This window comes from Procambarus clarkii, chromosome 50 (genome assembly GCF_040958095.1).
Source record: "Procambarus clarkii isolate CNS0578487 chromosome 50, FALCON_Pclarkii_2.0, whole genome shotgun sequence".
Classification (NCBI taxonomy): domain Eukaryota; kingdom Metazoa; phylum Arthropoda; class Malacostraca; order Decapoda; family Cambaridae; genus Procambarus; species Procambarus clarkii.
The window spans coordinates 9,419,991-9,437,520 of NC_091199.1; positions in this window are offsets into that span (position 1 = coordinate 9,419,991).

Consider the following 17,530-nt stretch of genomic DNA (forward strand, 5'->3'; position numbering starts at 1 on the left):
GTTGCAATTTTGTTGCAGTCCTTTGTGGCTTAAAATTGGCCCCAGGAAAATGTTGAACAGTAAAAGATCTGGGGCCAGATTCACGAAAGCACTTACGCAAGCACTTACGAACCTGTCCATCTTTTCTCAATCTTTGGCGGCTTTGTTTACAATTATTATACAGTTAATGAGCTCCGAAGCACCAGGGAGGCTGTTTATAACAATAACAACAGTTGATTGGCAAGTTTTCATGCTTGTAAACTGTTTAATAAATGTAACCAAAGCCGTCAAAGATTGAGGAAAGATGTACACGTTCGTAAGTGCTTGCGTAACTGCTTCGTGAATCTGGTGACCTCCCAGCAGTCGTTAGTGACCTCCCAGCAGTCGTTAGTGACCTCCTAGCAGTCGTTAGTGACCCAGCGGGAGTGTTGTCTCTCGTGGCTCTGGCTAGCTTAGTGGGGCAGTTGTTGACGGGTTGTAATGTCTTTGTTCTATACGGGTGGTTGGGTGTGGCTGAGTGATGTGGCGACTAGTGACGTGGTGTGCTTGTGTGGGTGTGTCTGTGTGGGTGTGTGTGTGTGTGTGTGTCTGTGGATAGGTGTGTGTGTGTCTGTGGATAGGTGTGTGTGTGGGTGTGGGTAAATGTGTGTGTGGGTGTGGGTAAATGTGTGTGTGGGTGTGGGTGTGTGTGGGTGTGTGGGTGTGTGTGTACTCACCTAATTGTGCTTGCGAGGGTTGAGCTTTGGCTCTTTGGTCCCGCCTCTCAACTGTCAATCAACTGGTGTGTGTGTGTGTGTGTGTGGGGGTGTGTACTCACCTATTTGTGCTTGCGGGGGTTGAGCTCTGGCTCTCTGGACCCGCCTCTCAACTGTCAATCAATTGGTGTACCGGTTCCTGAGCCTATTGGGCTCTATCATATCTACACTTAAAACTGTGTATGGAGTCAGCCTCCACCACATCACTGCCTAATGCATTCCATTTATTAACTACTGTGACACTAAAAAAAAATTCTTTGTCTTTATAGCTCACTTGGGCACTCAATTTCCACCTGTGTCCCCTAGTGCGTGTGCCCCTTGTGTTAAACTGCCTTTGTCTACCCATATCAATTCCTTTGAGAATCTTGTACGTGGTGATCATGCCCCCCATAACACTCCTGTCTTCCAGCGACGTGAAGTTTAATTCCCGTAGTCTCTCCTCACAGTTCATGCCCCTCAGTTCGGGCACTAGTCTGATGGCAAACCTCTGAACCTTCTCCAATTTAGTTTTATACTTGACGAGATGTGGACTTCATACTGGAGTTGCATACTCCAGGATTGGTCTGACATACGTGGTATACAAGGTTCTTTGTGTGTGTGATTGATCAGGAGGAGGGCGACTGACAGCTCCCAATCAATCGTAGGTGATCTTGGAAAGGTAGAGATGGTAGAGTGTAGAAGAGGAGGAAGAAGTAGAAGGAATAAAGTAGAGGGGAGAGATTAGTTTAAGAAGACGGTAGGACATGGGAGAGAAAGGGTTCAGAAAGATTAGGATAAGAAAGTAGAAAGAATAGATTAAGAGTATGGGGGCAGAAAAGTATGTGTATGTTTGAAAGTGAGAAAGATGGAGAGAGAGAGAGAGAGAGAGAGAGAGGGAGAGAGAGAGAGAGAGAGAGAGAGAGAGAGAGAGAGAGAGAGAGAGAGAGAGAGAGAGAGAGAGAGAGAGAGAGAGAGAGTACAATGATGTAATGGGGGGAACTAACAAATCATTTATTATGATACGTATATATTATATACATAAAAATGCTTTTTCCACTCATTGCAATATTTAACGCCAAATTGTAATACACCTGCAACCTTTGACCAATCAACATCAGTGTAGAGACAGTTATTAGGGTCTCTGACCAATCAGCGCTGATGAAAAAAACTTGCTGAAGCTTTTGGCCAATCAGGAAAGAGTGTAGCATTTTTTTTATAGGTGTATATATATAAATATTTCAGGAATTCATATATTCCACGAAATATATGAATATTTCATTTCAATATCCGGGTATTTGTTGGGGGGATTTTCGCGAAAGGAATGTGTAAATGTAATCCTGGTAATCAGTGGATTTAATCAGGTACATCCAGGTGTCTTAGGTGTAGCGTAGTAGGCTGGGGAGTGTGGGTGTAGTCCCCAGGTGTCTTAGGTGTAGCGTAGTAGGCTGGGGAGTGTGGGTGTAGTCCCCAGGTGTCTTAGGTGTAGCGTAGTAGGCTGGGGAGTGTGGGTGTAGCCCTGCTTGGTGGTGTACCTTGACAGATAGTGTGGGTGTAGCTCTGTCAAGTAGTGTGGGGTGTAGCCCTGCTTGGTGGTGTAACCCTGTCAGATAGTGTGGGGTGTAGCCCTGCACACACACACACACACACACACACACACACACACACACACACACACACACACACACACACACACACACACACACACACACACACACACACACAGAGTCTCACTCGACGCACCGCAAGCAAAAGAAGTTTCCTCAAGTTAAGAGGAGATGAAGGAGGAAGTTGTTTGAGGTGAAGCGAGAATTGCGCCTCAACCTTCATCACACAGATGTTGACTCTCCCTAACCTCCGCCAGGATAGTCATGACAAGGTATTGCTTGGAGGACGAGCAGGGGATAGAGCAAGGTCGAGGAGGAGGTGGAGGGGTAGCTGGCAAGGAATAAGAGAAGAAGGAACAAAAGAAAGTGGGATGGAATACCCTCCGCCAGGATAGTCATGACAAGGTATTGCTTGGAGGACGAGCAGGGGATAGAGCAAGGTCGAGGAGGAGGTGGAGGAGTAGCTGGCAAGGAATAAGAGAAGAAGGAACAAAAGAAAGTGGGATGGAATAGAAAGAGGAAGAGAAATAATAGAAGATGGGAAGAAAGAGGAGAAGAAAGAGAAGCTGAAAAGGAATACGAGGAGAAGGGGAAACAAGAAAAACTGCAATAAAAGAGAAGGTAGAAGAACTAGAAAGGTAAAATTACATAAACAAGGAACAAAAAGAGAAGTAAATCAACAGAATAGAATAAAAGAACAGAAAGATAAATCAGAGTCGAGAGAGGAAGAACAAGAAGAGAATTAGTAATAATAATAATCACATTAAAAATAATGACCAAAGAGAAATAATATATAATGACCGATATAATGACCGATATAATGTATCGGTTCATTAAAAAGCTGTGTATATCGAAGCGTCTTAAATGCCTTCAATAAGGGCCATGACAGACATCTTACTTAACAGACAACATATCCTAGCTGCTATGAGACACAGACAACATATCCTAGCAGCTATGAGACACAGACAACATATCCTAGCTGCTATGAGACAGACAACATATCCTAGCAGCTATGAGACACAGACAACATATCCTAGGTGCTATGAGACACAGACAACATATCCTAGCTGCTATGAGACACAGGCAACATATCCTAGCAGCTATGAGACACAGACAACATATCCTAGCAGCTATGAGACACAGACAACATATCCTAGGTGCTATGAGACACAGACAACATATCCTAGGTGCTATGAGACACAGACAACATATCCTAGGTGCTATGAGACACAGACAACATATCCTAGGTGCTATGAGACACAGACAACATATCCTAGGTGCTATGAGACACAGACAACATATCCTAGGTGCTATGAGACACAGACAACATATCCTAGCAGCTATGAGACACAGACAACATATCCTAGCTGCTATGAGACACAGACAACATATCCTAGGTGCTATGAGACACAGACAACATATCCTAGCAGCTATGAGACACAGACAACATATCCTAGGTGCTATGAGACACAGACAACATATCCTAGGTGCTATGAGACACAGACAACATATCCTAGGTGCTATGAGACACAGACAACATATCCTAGGTGCTATGAGACACAGACAACATATCCTAGCTGCTATGAGACACAGGCAACATATCCTAGCAGCTATGAGACACAGACAACATATCCTAGGTGCTATGAGACACAGACAACATATCCTAGCAGCTATGAGACACAGACAACATATCCTAGGTGCTATGAGACACAGACAACATATCCTAGCAGCTATGAGACACAGACAACATATCCTAGGTGCTATGAGACACAGACAACATATCCTAGCAACTCGCAAACACAGACAACATATCCTAGCTGCCCGCAGACACAGACAACATATCCTAGCTGCCCGCAGACACAGACAACATATCCTAGCTGCTCGCAGACACAGACAACATATCCTAGCTGCTCGCAGACACAGACAACATATCCTAGCTGCTCGCAGACACAGACAACATATCCTAGCAGCACAATGACACATATCCACCAGGAATATTATCCACGAAAGCAGAGCTACGAAACAAGGTGGTCAGGTTATCTTGAGGTTCTTCTATGAGACACAGGCAACATATCCTAAGTGCTATGAGACACAGGTCGGTGAGTGAGGTCGGTGAGTGAGGTCGGTGAGTGAATCTAAATATCCTCCCTCAGAAAGTTGAGTTAAAGAATTCATCATATAGGAATTCAATTTATCGGCAATTTTGGACCAAAAACGGTGATGGCATCGGCTGATGAGTGTGATGAGTTCATGTATCCTCCTGGTCACTAGATTATGTGTGGCAGGTGTGTGGCAGGTGTGTGGCAGGTGTGGGGCAGCTGACGGTGGAACGGGTTGATGTGGAGTGAACGTTCCTCTTGAAAGCTGTGTTGTGTACCGGTTGTTATGGAACGTGTTGATGAACGTGTTGATGAACGTGTTGATGAACGTGTTGATGAACGTGTTGATGAACGTGTTGATGAACGTGTTGATGAACGTGTAGATGAACGTGTTGATGAACGTGTTGATGAACGTGTTGATGAACGCACTGATGAACGTGTTGATGAACGTGTTGATGAACGTGTTGATGAACGCACTGATGAACGTGTTGATGAACGTGTTGATGAACGTGTTGATGAACGCACTGATGAACGTGTTGATGAACCTGTTGATGAACGTTTTTGATGAACGTGTTGATGAACCTGTTGATGAATGTGTTGATGAACCTGTTGATGAACGTATTGAACCTAACCTAACCTAACCTAACCTAAGCTAACCTAACCTAACCTAACCTATCCTATACTAACCTAAACTAGCATAACTAAGTCAGTAATTAATGTTCCTGATCAAATATGCTAATATTAATCCAAATAAACCAATTGGAAACAATTTATAAAAATAGCGAAAAATCACTATGCCTATTAGGCAAAGTGAACGCACATACTAGGCCAAGTACCGCGTTCTGGCTATTAGGTAGAACCCGTTGAGATCCGGGTAGGGTAGTATCCTACATGGAGCCGGTCTGAGGTGATACAATAACGTATTGCGATACAATACCTTATTGTATTGCTGAGGCGATACAATAATATGAACCTGTGATACCAAGTCTGAACCTTTGTGAAGAGTGATCACCACAGAGGTATTTTGTATGGCGCATCGCTTCATTTGTGCAATATGCAATTTTGAACTCATTCCTGAGCATAGGATTGGGTTTTGCAAGATGTTAATTTTTTTTTCATTTTCAAATTTCAGAACACAAAGTTCATAAATGATTTTATCTGCATATACCTGCCTTTCTGTCTATCGTTAATTAGTCTTTATATATATTTGCATGTTTGTCTATACTCACTGCTGTCTAGCCATACATATATGTCTATATATTTTTTTTCAAACATGTTTTAATATCGATCCACTTGCATGTATACCCATATATATGTCTATTCAATCACCTATATGTCTATCTTTCTATCCAAACACCTGCATATAAGTATTCTTAATACATACACTAGCCTATTTATGCACACACCAGCCTATCTACCCTCATGCCTGTCTCTCTGTATACTGTCTGTGTGTCTCTCTATCTGCCCCATCATGTGTGCATCATTGCTATCACGATAGGGCTTGAGAAGAAGCCAAGGGGCTCACGAAGCATCGATTAACTCCCAAGGTCTCCTCGTTGAAACATTCACAAGACGATACTTGATGGAACACAGACACGAAGTCTATGTCCCCTTGTTCTGCTCCATGGCTATCTGCGATTTCCTCCTGTGTCTCCATGGCTATCTGCGATTTCCTCCTGTGTCCCCCATGGCTATCTGCGATTTCCTCCTGTGCTCGACATCGCTATCTGCGATTTCCTCCTGTGTCCCCCATCGGTATCTGCGATTTCCTCCTGTGTCCCCCATCGCTATCTGCGATTTCCTCCTGTGTCCCCATCGCTATCTGCGATTTCCTCCTGTGTCCCCATCGCTATCTGCGATTTCCTCCTGTGCTCGACATCGCTATCTGCGATTTCCACCTGTGTCCCCCATCGCTATCTGCGATTTCCTCCTGTGCTCGACATCGCTATCTGCGATTTCCACCTGTGTCCCCCATCGCTATCTGCGATTTCCTCCTGTGCTCGACATCGCTATCTGCGATTTCCTCCTGTGTCCCCATGGCTATCTGCGATTTCCTCCTGTGTTCCCCATCGCTATCTGCGATTTCCTCCTGTGTCCCCCATCGCTATCTGCGATTTCCACCTGTGTCCCCATTGCTATCTGCGATTTCCTCCTGTGTCCCCCATGGCTATCTGCTATTTCCTCCTGTGTCCCCCATGGCTATCTGCTATTTCCTCCTGTGTCCCCATGGCTATCTGCGATTTCCACCTGTGTCCCCCATCGCTATCTGCGATTTCCACCTGTGTCCCCCATGGCTATCTGCGATTTTCTCCCATTTTATTTGCAAGGTATTTTTAGCCATGCGCATCTCGGCGCAATATTTACAGACAGCTGCGCAGTTGAAGGGTTGATAAGACGGCGCGTCTAGAAATGTACACGGAAGCCATTTGAAGAATGTCTAAATATGGTAATAAAGTCAATAACCTCCCCCAGTTCCAGGGGTGGAAAGTGGAATATTAGGGCATATTCTATGGATATTTTTTTTTTTTTTTTTTTTTTTGAGATATATACAAGAGTTGTTACATTCTTGTACAGCCACTAGTACGCGTAGCGTTTCGGGCAAGTCCCTGGGGCCAGATTCACGAAAGCACTTACGAACCTGTACATCTTTTCTCAATCTTTGGCGGCTTTGTTTACAATTATTAAACAGTTAATGAGCTCCGAAGCACCAGGAGGCTGTTTATAACAATAACAACAGTTGATTGGGAAGTTTTCATGCTTGTAAACTGTTTAATAAATGTAAACAAAGCCGTCAAAGATTGAGGAAAGATGTGCACGTTCGTAAGTGCTTTCGTGAATCTGGTCCCTGGAATACGATCCCCTGCCGCGAAGAATCGTTTTGTTTTCGTTTCGAATCGTTTTCTTTCTTGGAAATGTGTGTGTGTGGAAGAGAAAGGGGGGAAAAACAGAGCCGGAGGAGTCTTATCTTCACGTGATGGGATGAGTATATTTTTGAGAAATGTGTTGAATCATAGGAGTGTGTTGGTGCTGCTTCACTTGCCAGCAATAACAGGGTTTTTTTTGTGACTGTGCAACAAACAGCAATTTTTGTTGTTGGTGTGTGATACGTTTGAGGTGTGTATGTCGTCATAAAAAAGTATATGACGTGTGTATGTAGATGGAGCAGTATGAGGGGGGGGGGGAAGGAGCAGGTTTACTCACTAGCGATGGAAGACAAACACTTGAGTATGACGTAACCTGCCATGAGGCTAGGCACAGGAGAGGAAACTAGCCTTAAACCTAGCCAGCGATACTGACATAAGAGCTGAGCCATCCCGTGCGTCAGTAAAGGAAAAAGACCTGGTGGTATAGGCATAAGGGAGGCCTCGTAGCCTGGTGGATAGCGCGCAGGATTCGTAATTCTATGGCGCGGATTCGATTCCCGCACGAGGCAGAAACAAATGGGCAAAGTTTCTTTCACCCTGAATGCCCCTGTTAACTAGCAGTAAATAGGTACCTGGGAGTTAGTCAGTTAGTCACGGGCTGCTTCCTGGGGGTGGAGGCCTGGTCGAGGACCGGGCCGCGGGGACACTAAAGCCCCAAAATCATCTCAAGATAACCTCAAGATAACAAGAATCTCATAACAGAAGCACACAATCTCAGAATACCGTCAGCTGTGTATATTAAAATTGGCCAGCGTCCGAGATGCCTTTCAGGGATGTGTACAAAATAACATTCCGGGACTTATATATAGAACTTCTGCGAGGCAGTTTTGTGAATGATCAAGTAACACTCAGAACTAGAAAATGTGCAAAGATATACAACAAACACCTGAGCTTGAGAGGTTATCTTGAGGTTATCTTGAGATGATTTCGGGGCTTTAGTGTCCCCGCGGCCCGGTCCTCGACCAGGCCTCCACCCCCAGGAAGCAGCCCGTGACAGCTGACTAACTCCCAGGTACCTATTTACTGCTAGGTAACAGGGGCATTGAGAGGCATTGAGAGGCTGAGTTACGAGGAAAAACTGAAGACATTGAACCTCACCACACGAGTAAAAGCCGGAATAAAGACACATGATCACGACATACAAGATACTAATGGTGAATTAAAAATGTAGACATAAATACGAATACATATTACTGTATTAATAATTTTTTTTAAATGGAGGAAGAGGAAGCACCAAGATAACACTACCATCAATGATATCAAGAAAAAAGACATAACTGGAAAGGAGAGAAAGGAAAGAAGGAAGAAAAAGAGTATGAAGTTCAGGTGAGCTATAGACTTTAAAATGAAGGAAGGAAGGAAGGAAAGAATTATCAGGGGAAAGCGCCAAGTCATTCCGACTATATAGCACTGGGAAAGGATCAGGATAAGGATTTGGGATGGGACGGGGGGAAAGGAATGGTGCCCAACCACTTGTGGACGGTCGGGGATTGAACGCCATCCTGCATGAAGGATGGCGTTTATATATATATATATATATATATATATATATATATATATATATATTTATATATATATATATATATATATATATATATATATATATATATATATATATATATATATATATATATATATATATATATATATATATATATATATATATATATATATATATATATATATATATATATATATATAAAGAAGGTGGGGACAAAGGAACGAAGCGCTGAATGACATGGAAGCAGTAGAAAGAAAGAATAAAAAAAGAGGAAGCTGCTAAAAGACCTCAGAGGAGAAGCAGAAGAGAAGACAAGGAGGTAGCTAAAGAGAGATCGAGGCAAAATATAACAAAGGAGTAGAGGAATGAGAGTGTGTTGACCACAAAGGAGTAGAGGAATGAGAGTGTGTTGACCACAAAGGAGTAGAGGAATGAGTGTGTGTTGACCACAAAGGAGTAGAGGAATGAGAGTGTGTTGACCACAAAGGAGTAGAGGAATGAGTGTGTGTTGACCACAAAGGAGTAGAGGAATGAGTGTGTGTTGACCACAAAGGAGTAGAGGAATGAGAGTGTGTTGACCAGCGACAATAAGAGCAGAGACTCCCTGCTCTTACTCCAGAATGAGAAGTGTTTACAAAACACAATACGCGGTACCACTAAGAGCTATCGTCCTGGGGGCTATCGTCCTGGGAGCCATCGTCCTGGGAGCCAGCGTCCTAGGAGCCATCGTTCTGGGAGCCATCGTCCTGGGAACAGGGACATGATAACGATATATAAAATCCTAAAAGTAATTAACAACATATACAAAAATATCTCCTCCGTCATCTTGTTGCATCCACAATTCAAAACTAATAATGATATCCAACTGGGCACAGCGGACGTTCCTACCCGCAATCTAGCTCCCTGGCGACATATCGTAACCTCCAGGCCGGGGGCTCGTCTCAAAATCTTGGAGAGAGGTTATCTTCTTGAGGTTATCTTGGAGAGAGATACACGTAGAATATCCCCATTCATCCCTGTTATGATCCTGGCGCCTCGCCCTGGTAAAGCTCCCCTGGTCTCCTGAGACTCTAAGATTTCTCTCAGAAAATACCGATGTTGTCTCAGCGCTACACTCTTAAGCCTTCAAATATAAAAAGAACGTCGCTAGGATCCTGTCAGCTGGCGGCGGCTGGTGCCAACCTTCGCCTCTTTTTTTCTCGAATGAAGACCCTATAGGCCCGCCTCACCCGTTGGCGGGAAACTGGTTGTCATGACAACGGCACGTGATCCCTTTGCGTCACGTGGCGACCTCAGGGTCCATCGTGAATTCTGATTGGTCGTATGAATTTAAACTGCAATCTTATTGGATCGAATATGTGGACTCGTGGGGCCAGATTCACGAAGCTGTTACGCAAGTAGTTACGAACGTGTACATCTTTCCTCAATCTTTGACGGCTTTGGTTACATTTATTAAACAGTTTATAAGCTTGAAAACTTGTCAATTAACTGTTGTTATTGTTATAAACAGTCTCCTGGTGCTTCGGAGCTCATTAACCGTTTAATAATTGTAAACAAAGCCGCCAAAGATTGAGAAATAATGGACAGGTTCGTAAGTGTTTCCGTAACTGCTTCGTGAATCTGGCCCCAGGTTCGTAAGTGCTTGCTTAACTGTTTCGTGAATCTGGTCCTAGGTTCGTAAGTGCTTGCTTAACTATTTCGTGAATCTGTCCTCAGGTTCGTAAGTGCTTGCGTAACTATTTCGTGAATCTGTCCCCAGGTTCGTAAGTGTTTCCGTAACTGCTTCGTGAATCTGGCCCCAGGTTCGTAAGTGCTTGCGTAACTATTTCGTAAATCTGGTCCCAGGTTCGTAAGTGCTTGCGTAACTATTTCGTGAATCTGGCCCCAGGTTCGTAAGTGCTTGCGTAACTGCTTCGTGAATCTGTCCTCAGGTTCGTAAGTGCTTGCGTAACTATTTCGTAAATCTGGTCCCAGGTTCGTAAGTGCTTGCGTAACTATTTCGTGAATCTGGCCCCAGGTTCGTAAGTGCTTGCGTAACTGCTTCGTGAATCTGTCCTCAGGTTCGTAAGTGCTTGCGTAACTATTTCGTAAATCTGGCCCCAGGTTCGTAAGTGCTTGCGTAACTGCTTCGTGAATCTGGCCCCAAGTTCACACCCATTATCTCACTAATACACACGCAGGTGCTGTGTCAGGTGTACAAATACAAACACACATTCACGCTTACACGCTAGTGAACTCAACCGCCAGCGACGCACGCACACACACTCACACACACACGCACGCACACTAAAACATTCTACCCACTCTCTATATATAACCCAACCCAAAAAACAGACGAACAATGCTATCTAACGCTTGAACAATTTCCAAACACATCCACATTTCATTCAAAACTCTATCAAATATTTACACATCGACAAATAAAGTATTAACAGACAAACACAACAGAGCTTTTGCTTGGGAATTGCAAGGAAAATACACGCTGGTAAAAAAAGTCAGAAAATAGCGAGGAAATATCCAGGTCCAGAAATAGATCAAGTCAGAGACCCGTGAAGTATTTTTCAGACGCCTGGTGAGGTGAGGTGAGGAAATGTACATCTATGTATGTATATTTTAGTCTCACAGGGATTACGGGATCGCCATAGCCCGTGCTATGGTGAGTGGACAGTGGGTGGGAGCTGAGGGAAAGAAGAGACAGGGGGAAAGGGACAGGAGGACTTGGGAGAGTTCTGTCTCAGTGGCATCCCACTCACACACTATCTTTTATCTATCCCTTCCTCACTGGCTGGTGACGCCTGTATCCAACTGATGGTATCCTTATAACCTGTCCTCCTATAACCTGTCCTCCTATAACCTGTCCTCCTATAACCTGTCCTCCTATAACCTGTCCTTCTACAACCTGTCCTCCTACAACCTGTCCTCCTACAACCTATCCCCCTACAACCTGTCCTCCTACAACCTGTCCTCCTACAACCTGTCCCCCTACAACCTGTCCTCCTACAACCTGTCCCCCTACAACCTGTCCTCCTACAACCTGTCCTCCTACAACCTGTCCCCCTACAACCTGTCCTCCTACAACCTGTCCTCCTACAACCTGTCCTCCTACAACCTGTCCCCCTACAACCTGTGCCCCTACAACCTGTCCTCCTACAACCTGTCCTCCTACAACCTGTCCTCCTACAACCTGTCCCCCTACAACCTGTCCCCCTACAACCTGTCCCCCTACAACCTGTCCCCCTACAACCTGTCCCCCTACAACCTGTCCTCCTACAACCTGTCCCCCTACAACCTGTCCCGCTACAACCTGTCCCCCTACAACCTGTCCTCCTACAACCTGTCCCGCTACAACCTGTCCCCCTACAACCTGTCCTCCTACAACCTGTCCCGCTACAACCTGTCCCCCTACAACCTGTCCTCCTACAACCTGTCCCGCTACAACCTGTCCCCCTACAACCTGTCCTCCTACAACCTGTCCCCCTACAACCTGTCCTCCTACAACCTGTCCTCCTACAACCTGTCCCCCTACAACCTGTCCCCCTACAACCTGTCCTCCTACAACCTGTCCTCCTACAACCTGTCCTCCAACAACCTGTCCTCCTACAACCTGTCCCCCTACAACCTGTCCCGCTACAACCTGTCCCCCTACAACCTGTCCTCCTACAACCTGTCCCCCTACAACCTGTCCTCCTACAACCTGTCCCCCTACAACCTGTCCCCCTACAACCTGTCCTCCTACAACCTGTCCTCCTACAACCTGTCCTCCTACAACCTGTCCTCCTACAACCTGTCCCCCTACAACCTATCCCCCTACAACCTGTCCCCCTACAACCTGTCCTCCTACAACCTGTCCTCCTACAACCTGTCCTACAACCTGTCCTCCTACAACCTGTCCTCCTACAACCTGTCCTCCTACAACCTGTCCCCCTACAACCTGTCCTCCTACAACCTGTCCTCCTACAACCTGTCCTCCTACAACCTGTCCTCCAACAAAGACCGTCGCTTTTCGCTCGTATGCGTTACATACGGCCAAAAATCGTCGTACTAGAAAATGGAAGCGGCTGGCGAAAGTGACGTACTGTCCCGTTTTCTGTTGTGGGTCCTCTGGCAGGTTAGGAGAGGCCACTTTACACTGACCGTTTTCTTGGCTTTGGGGGAACTTTAAGAGAACGGGCTGCCCCTAATCTTCTGGGGCCAGATTCACGAAAGCACTTACGCAAGCACTTACGAACCTGTGCATCTTTTCTCAATCTTTGGCGGCTTTGTTTACAATTATTAAACAGTTAATGAGCTCCGAAGCACCAAGGAGGCTGTTTATAACAATAACAACAGTTGATTGGCAAGTTTTCATGCTTGTAAACTGTTTAATAAATGTAACCAAAACCGTCAAAGATTGAGGAAAGATGTACACGTTCGTAAGTGCTTGCGTAACTGCTTCGTGAATCTGGCCCCTAGGGGAGCAGCCTTGGACGATCATAGACAGAGGATTTGGGTTATTTTGACAGTGTGTCAACATGGTGGGAGAGGGGTATGGGGGGGGGGTGGATACAGGAGAAGGTGGGATAGATCCGTCACTTCTCCCACAGTAATCGACATCTGTCACCTAGCCGACGGCGATCGACACCCTTGGGTTAGGTGAGCAGGTGGAGACAACAGAGTGAAGGTGTTTGGGTGTCTTGCTTTCACAGTGGAAACGTTTAGGGAGGTTAAATTAACAGTTTTTTGGTTCATGGTTCAAATCATGTTTAAAAAAAAAACAATCAGTAGTCCTCCACCAGCAGTAGCAACATCTTACCAACAAACACATATATCGAAAAAAAAAAATGCCAAAACGGCTTCGCCTGTTTCCCAGGAGTCTGTGTCTCTTAATTAGTGAGTTTCTCAAGTTTCTCTTGTACCGGATCACGGGGGAAACCTTTTTGATCTATTGACTAATTTTCCCTTTGGCAGTTGTTTCGTGTTTTGGTTTTAATTTGTGTATATTTTGAGCCTGAGAACTTGTTTGATATTACCGAGGCTTTCATAAGTCCTTGTGAGTGATGCTTGTTCTGACTTTGGTTAGGTAATTACACTGGGGACAGTTTAAAATAGGAGAACGAAGGGTAGGAATGGTTATCTCTTCTTAAGAGGTTATCTTAAGATGATTTCGGGGCTTTTTAGTGTCCCCGCGGCCCGGTCCTCGACCAGGCCTCCACCCCCAGGAAACAGCCCGTGACAGCTGAGTAACACCCAGGTACTTATTTTACTGCTATCTTGAGATGATTTCGGGGCTTTTTAGTGTCCCCGCGGCCCGGTCCTCGACCAGGCCTCCACCCCCAGGAAACAGCCCGTGACAGCTGACTAACACCCAGGTACTTATTTTACTGCTAGGTAACAGGGGCATAGGGTGAAAGAAACTCTGCCCAATGTTTCTCGCCGGCGCCTGGGATCGAACCCAGGCGCCGGCGTCCAACACAAGTCCAGCGTGCTGTCCGCTCGGCCGACCGGTACCCAACCACTTGGATCATCGGGGAATCGAACCCCGAAATGCAATAAGCGAGGCTGTCACTCTACCGACCAGTCCAAGTATTAATAAATAATCCTTAGATATACTTTGAAATTTGTTTCTCACGTTGTTCAACAATTAGTTGTATTTAATAATTTTTGTATATTTTTGGGATTAATTAATTAGCTTAGTACCCCGTCAAACGTGGTAATTACGCCCGTTTTCTCGATCACAACTACGTCAAAAATGCTGTCGTTTTGCCTAACTACAGAAACATCAATTGAGCCCAACACCAAATGAAGAGAAGATCGACTGGGCACAAATCCTCAATGTTTTCGACCCTGTCCACCCTGCCCTAACTAAGCACCTGATTGTAAAGCAGCCGTTTAGTCGTGTTCCAGGGGTAAGGTGGTAGCGTGAAGGCAGTCTCGAGAGCCCCCCCCCCAGAGATGGTGATGGGATACGAACCCTCATCAGCTGTTGTTGGCAGAATGCCTGTGACATTTGGACAAACACCATTAAAGACCCATTTGTGGGTGTTAAAAGCCATTAAAAAGCCAAGGGGTTAATCGGCCAGATGGTTCTGGCAACCCTGGAGGCACCCTCGCCGCCTGGGCCATTTGCGCACTTACGAAGCCACTGCATCTTTCTTTGATCATGGTTACTATATGCATTTGTTTTACCTGTTTACGACCTGGGAAACTTCACAACTCAGAGTTGTTATTGATATAAACAACCTCGTTGTGGTTCACAACTTTCGCAAACAGTATATGTAAACAAGACAGATTTTTTATAGGAAGATGTACAGGTTTCGTATAGGTGGTTCATCGTTTGATGAATCTATGCAAAATATGATTTGTTTTAGCTTAAAATGGTTGAATTTTTCTCTTCACCACTCTCTCTCACACCTCACTACTCTCTCTCTCACACCTCACTACTCTCTCTCACATCTCACTACTCTCTCTCACACCTCAACACTCTCCCTCACACCTCAACACTCTCCCTCACACCTCAACACTCTCCCTCACACCTCACCACTCTCCCTCACCACTCTCCCTCACACCTCAACACTCTCCCTCACACCTCACCACTCTCCCTCACACCTCACCACTCTCCCTCACACCTCACCACTCTCCCTCACACCTCAACACTCTCCCTCACACCTCACCACTCGCCCTCACACCTCAACACTCTCCCTCACACCTCACCACTCGCCCTCACACCTCAACACTCTCCCTCACACCTCACCACTCTCCCTCACCACTCTCCCTCACACCTCACCACTCTCCCTCACACCTCAACACTCTCCCTCACACCTCACCACTCTCCCTCACACCTCAACACTCTCCCTCACACCTCACCACTCTCCCTCACACCTCACCACTCTCCCTCACACCTCAACACTCTCCCTCACACCTCACCACTCTCCCTCACACCTCACCACTCTCCCTCACACCTCACCACTCTCCCTCACACCTCAACACTCTCCCTCACACCTCACCACTCTCCCTCACACCTCAACACTCTCCCTCACACCTCACCACTCTCCCTCACACCTCAACACTCTCCCTCACCACGCTCCCTCACCACTCTCACACCTCACCACTCTCCCTCACACCTCAACACTCTCCCTCACACCTCACCACTCTCCCTCACACCTCAACACTCCCTCACACCTCCTCTCCTCATTTTGCCACGAGACATCAAAGACGCTAATTACTAATCCCAGTTCTTTGACTTCTCTTCTCGTTAATAGCGGCCAAAATGTTGACATCAGAAAAACCCTTAATGTTTTTGCTTTAGTGAGGGCATGGGGTATTTTCCTGAGATCTGTGTAACATTCGTGAGGGGCATGGGGGTATTTTCCTGAGATCTGTGTAACATTCGTGAGGGGCATAGGGGTATTTTCCTGAGATCTGTGTAACATTCGTGAGGGGCATGGGGGTATTTTCCCACTCTTGGGAAGCTAATCCCACTCTTGGTAGGCTAATCCCACTCTTGGAAGGCTAATCCCACTCTTGGAAGGCTAATCCCACTCTTGGGAGAATAATCCCACTCTTGGAAGGCTAATCCCACTCTTGGAAGGCTAATCCCACTCTTGGGAGAATAATGCCACTCTTGGGAGCCTAATCCCACTCTAGAGAGCTTAATCCCACTCTTGGAAGCCTAATCCCACTCTCGAGAGCTGAATCCCACTCTAGAGAGCCTAATCCCACTCTAGAGAGCTTAATCCCACTCTAGAGAGCCTAATCCCACTCTTGGCAGCTTATTCCCACTCTAGAGCCGCCAACTTTGCAAGACACAGCAATAGTTCAACAAGTTCAATATTGGCCCCGGACGGCTAACTTGCTAACACGGCAATTGTTCTGTCTCTCTCTTCCTCTCTTTATCTCTTCCTGTCTGTCTCCCTGTCTCCCCTTACCGTCTTTCTCAGTCCTCTTTGAGGTGGTGTTAAGTATTGGTTACTATGAACAAGTCCACAAGGGCCGTGACGAGGATTCGAACCTACGTCCGAGGGAATCCCAGATGCTGGCTTAATTGACTGAGCTACGACATTGGTTGCTGTCCTCTGAACGTGTTCATAGGAGGGAGTAAGATCTAATATTGATCTTGTATAGGAAGTATAGATTCTCTTCGTAGAATCGTGATTTAGCTTGTTTTGGGGGGATTTAAGTTCGTTCTAATGTTTGCCAGTTTGGCTGATCTTCGTGTGTGTGTGTGTGTGTGTGTGTGTGTGTGTGTGTGTGTGTGTGTGTGTGTGTGTGTGTGTGTGTGTGTGTGTGTGTGTGTGTGTGTGTGTGTGTGTGTGTGTGTGTGTGTGTGTGTGTGTGTGTGTGTGTGTGTGTGTGTGTGTGTGTGTGTGTGTGTGTGTGTGTGTGTGTGTAGGTGTGTGGGTGTGGGTGACTTTGAGTCAGTCTTAGAAGGAAGGAATTAATTATCAGGGAAAACGCCAAATCATTACGACTATAAAGGACTTAGAAGAGGGATCAGGATAAGGATTTGGGACGGGACGTGGGGAGTGAAGGAATGGTGCCCCAACCACTTGTGGACGGTCGGGGATTGAACACCGACCAGCATGAAGCGAGACCGTCGTCCAGCCCAACTTGGACTTGTAGATGCAAACCCACGCAAATGCTTGGTGAATTCTGTCACTAAGCATTTGATACCTCTGTCTCTCTCTCTCTCTCTCTCTGTCTCTCTCTCTCT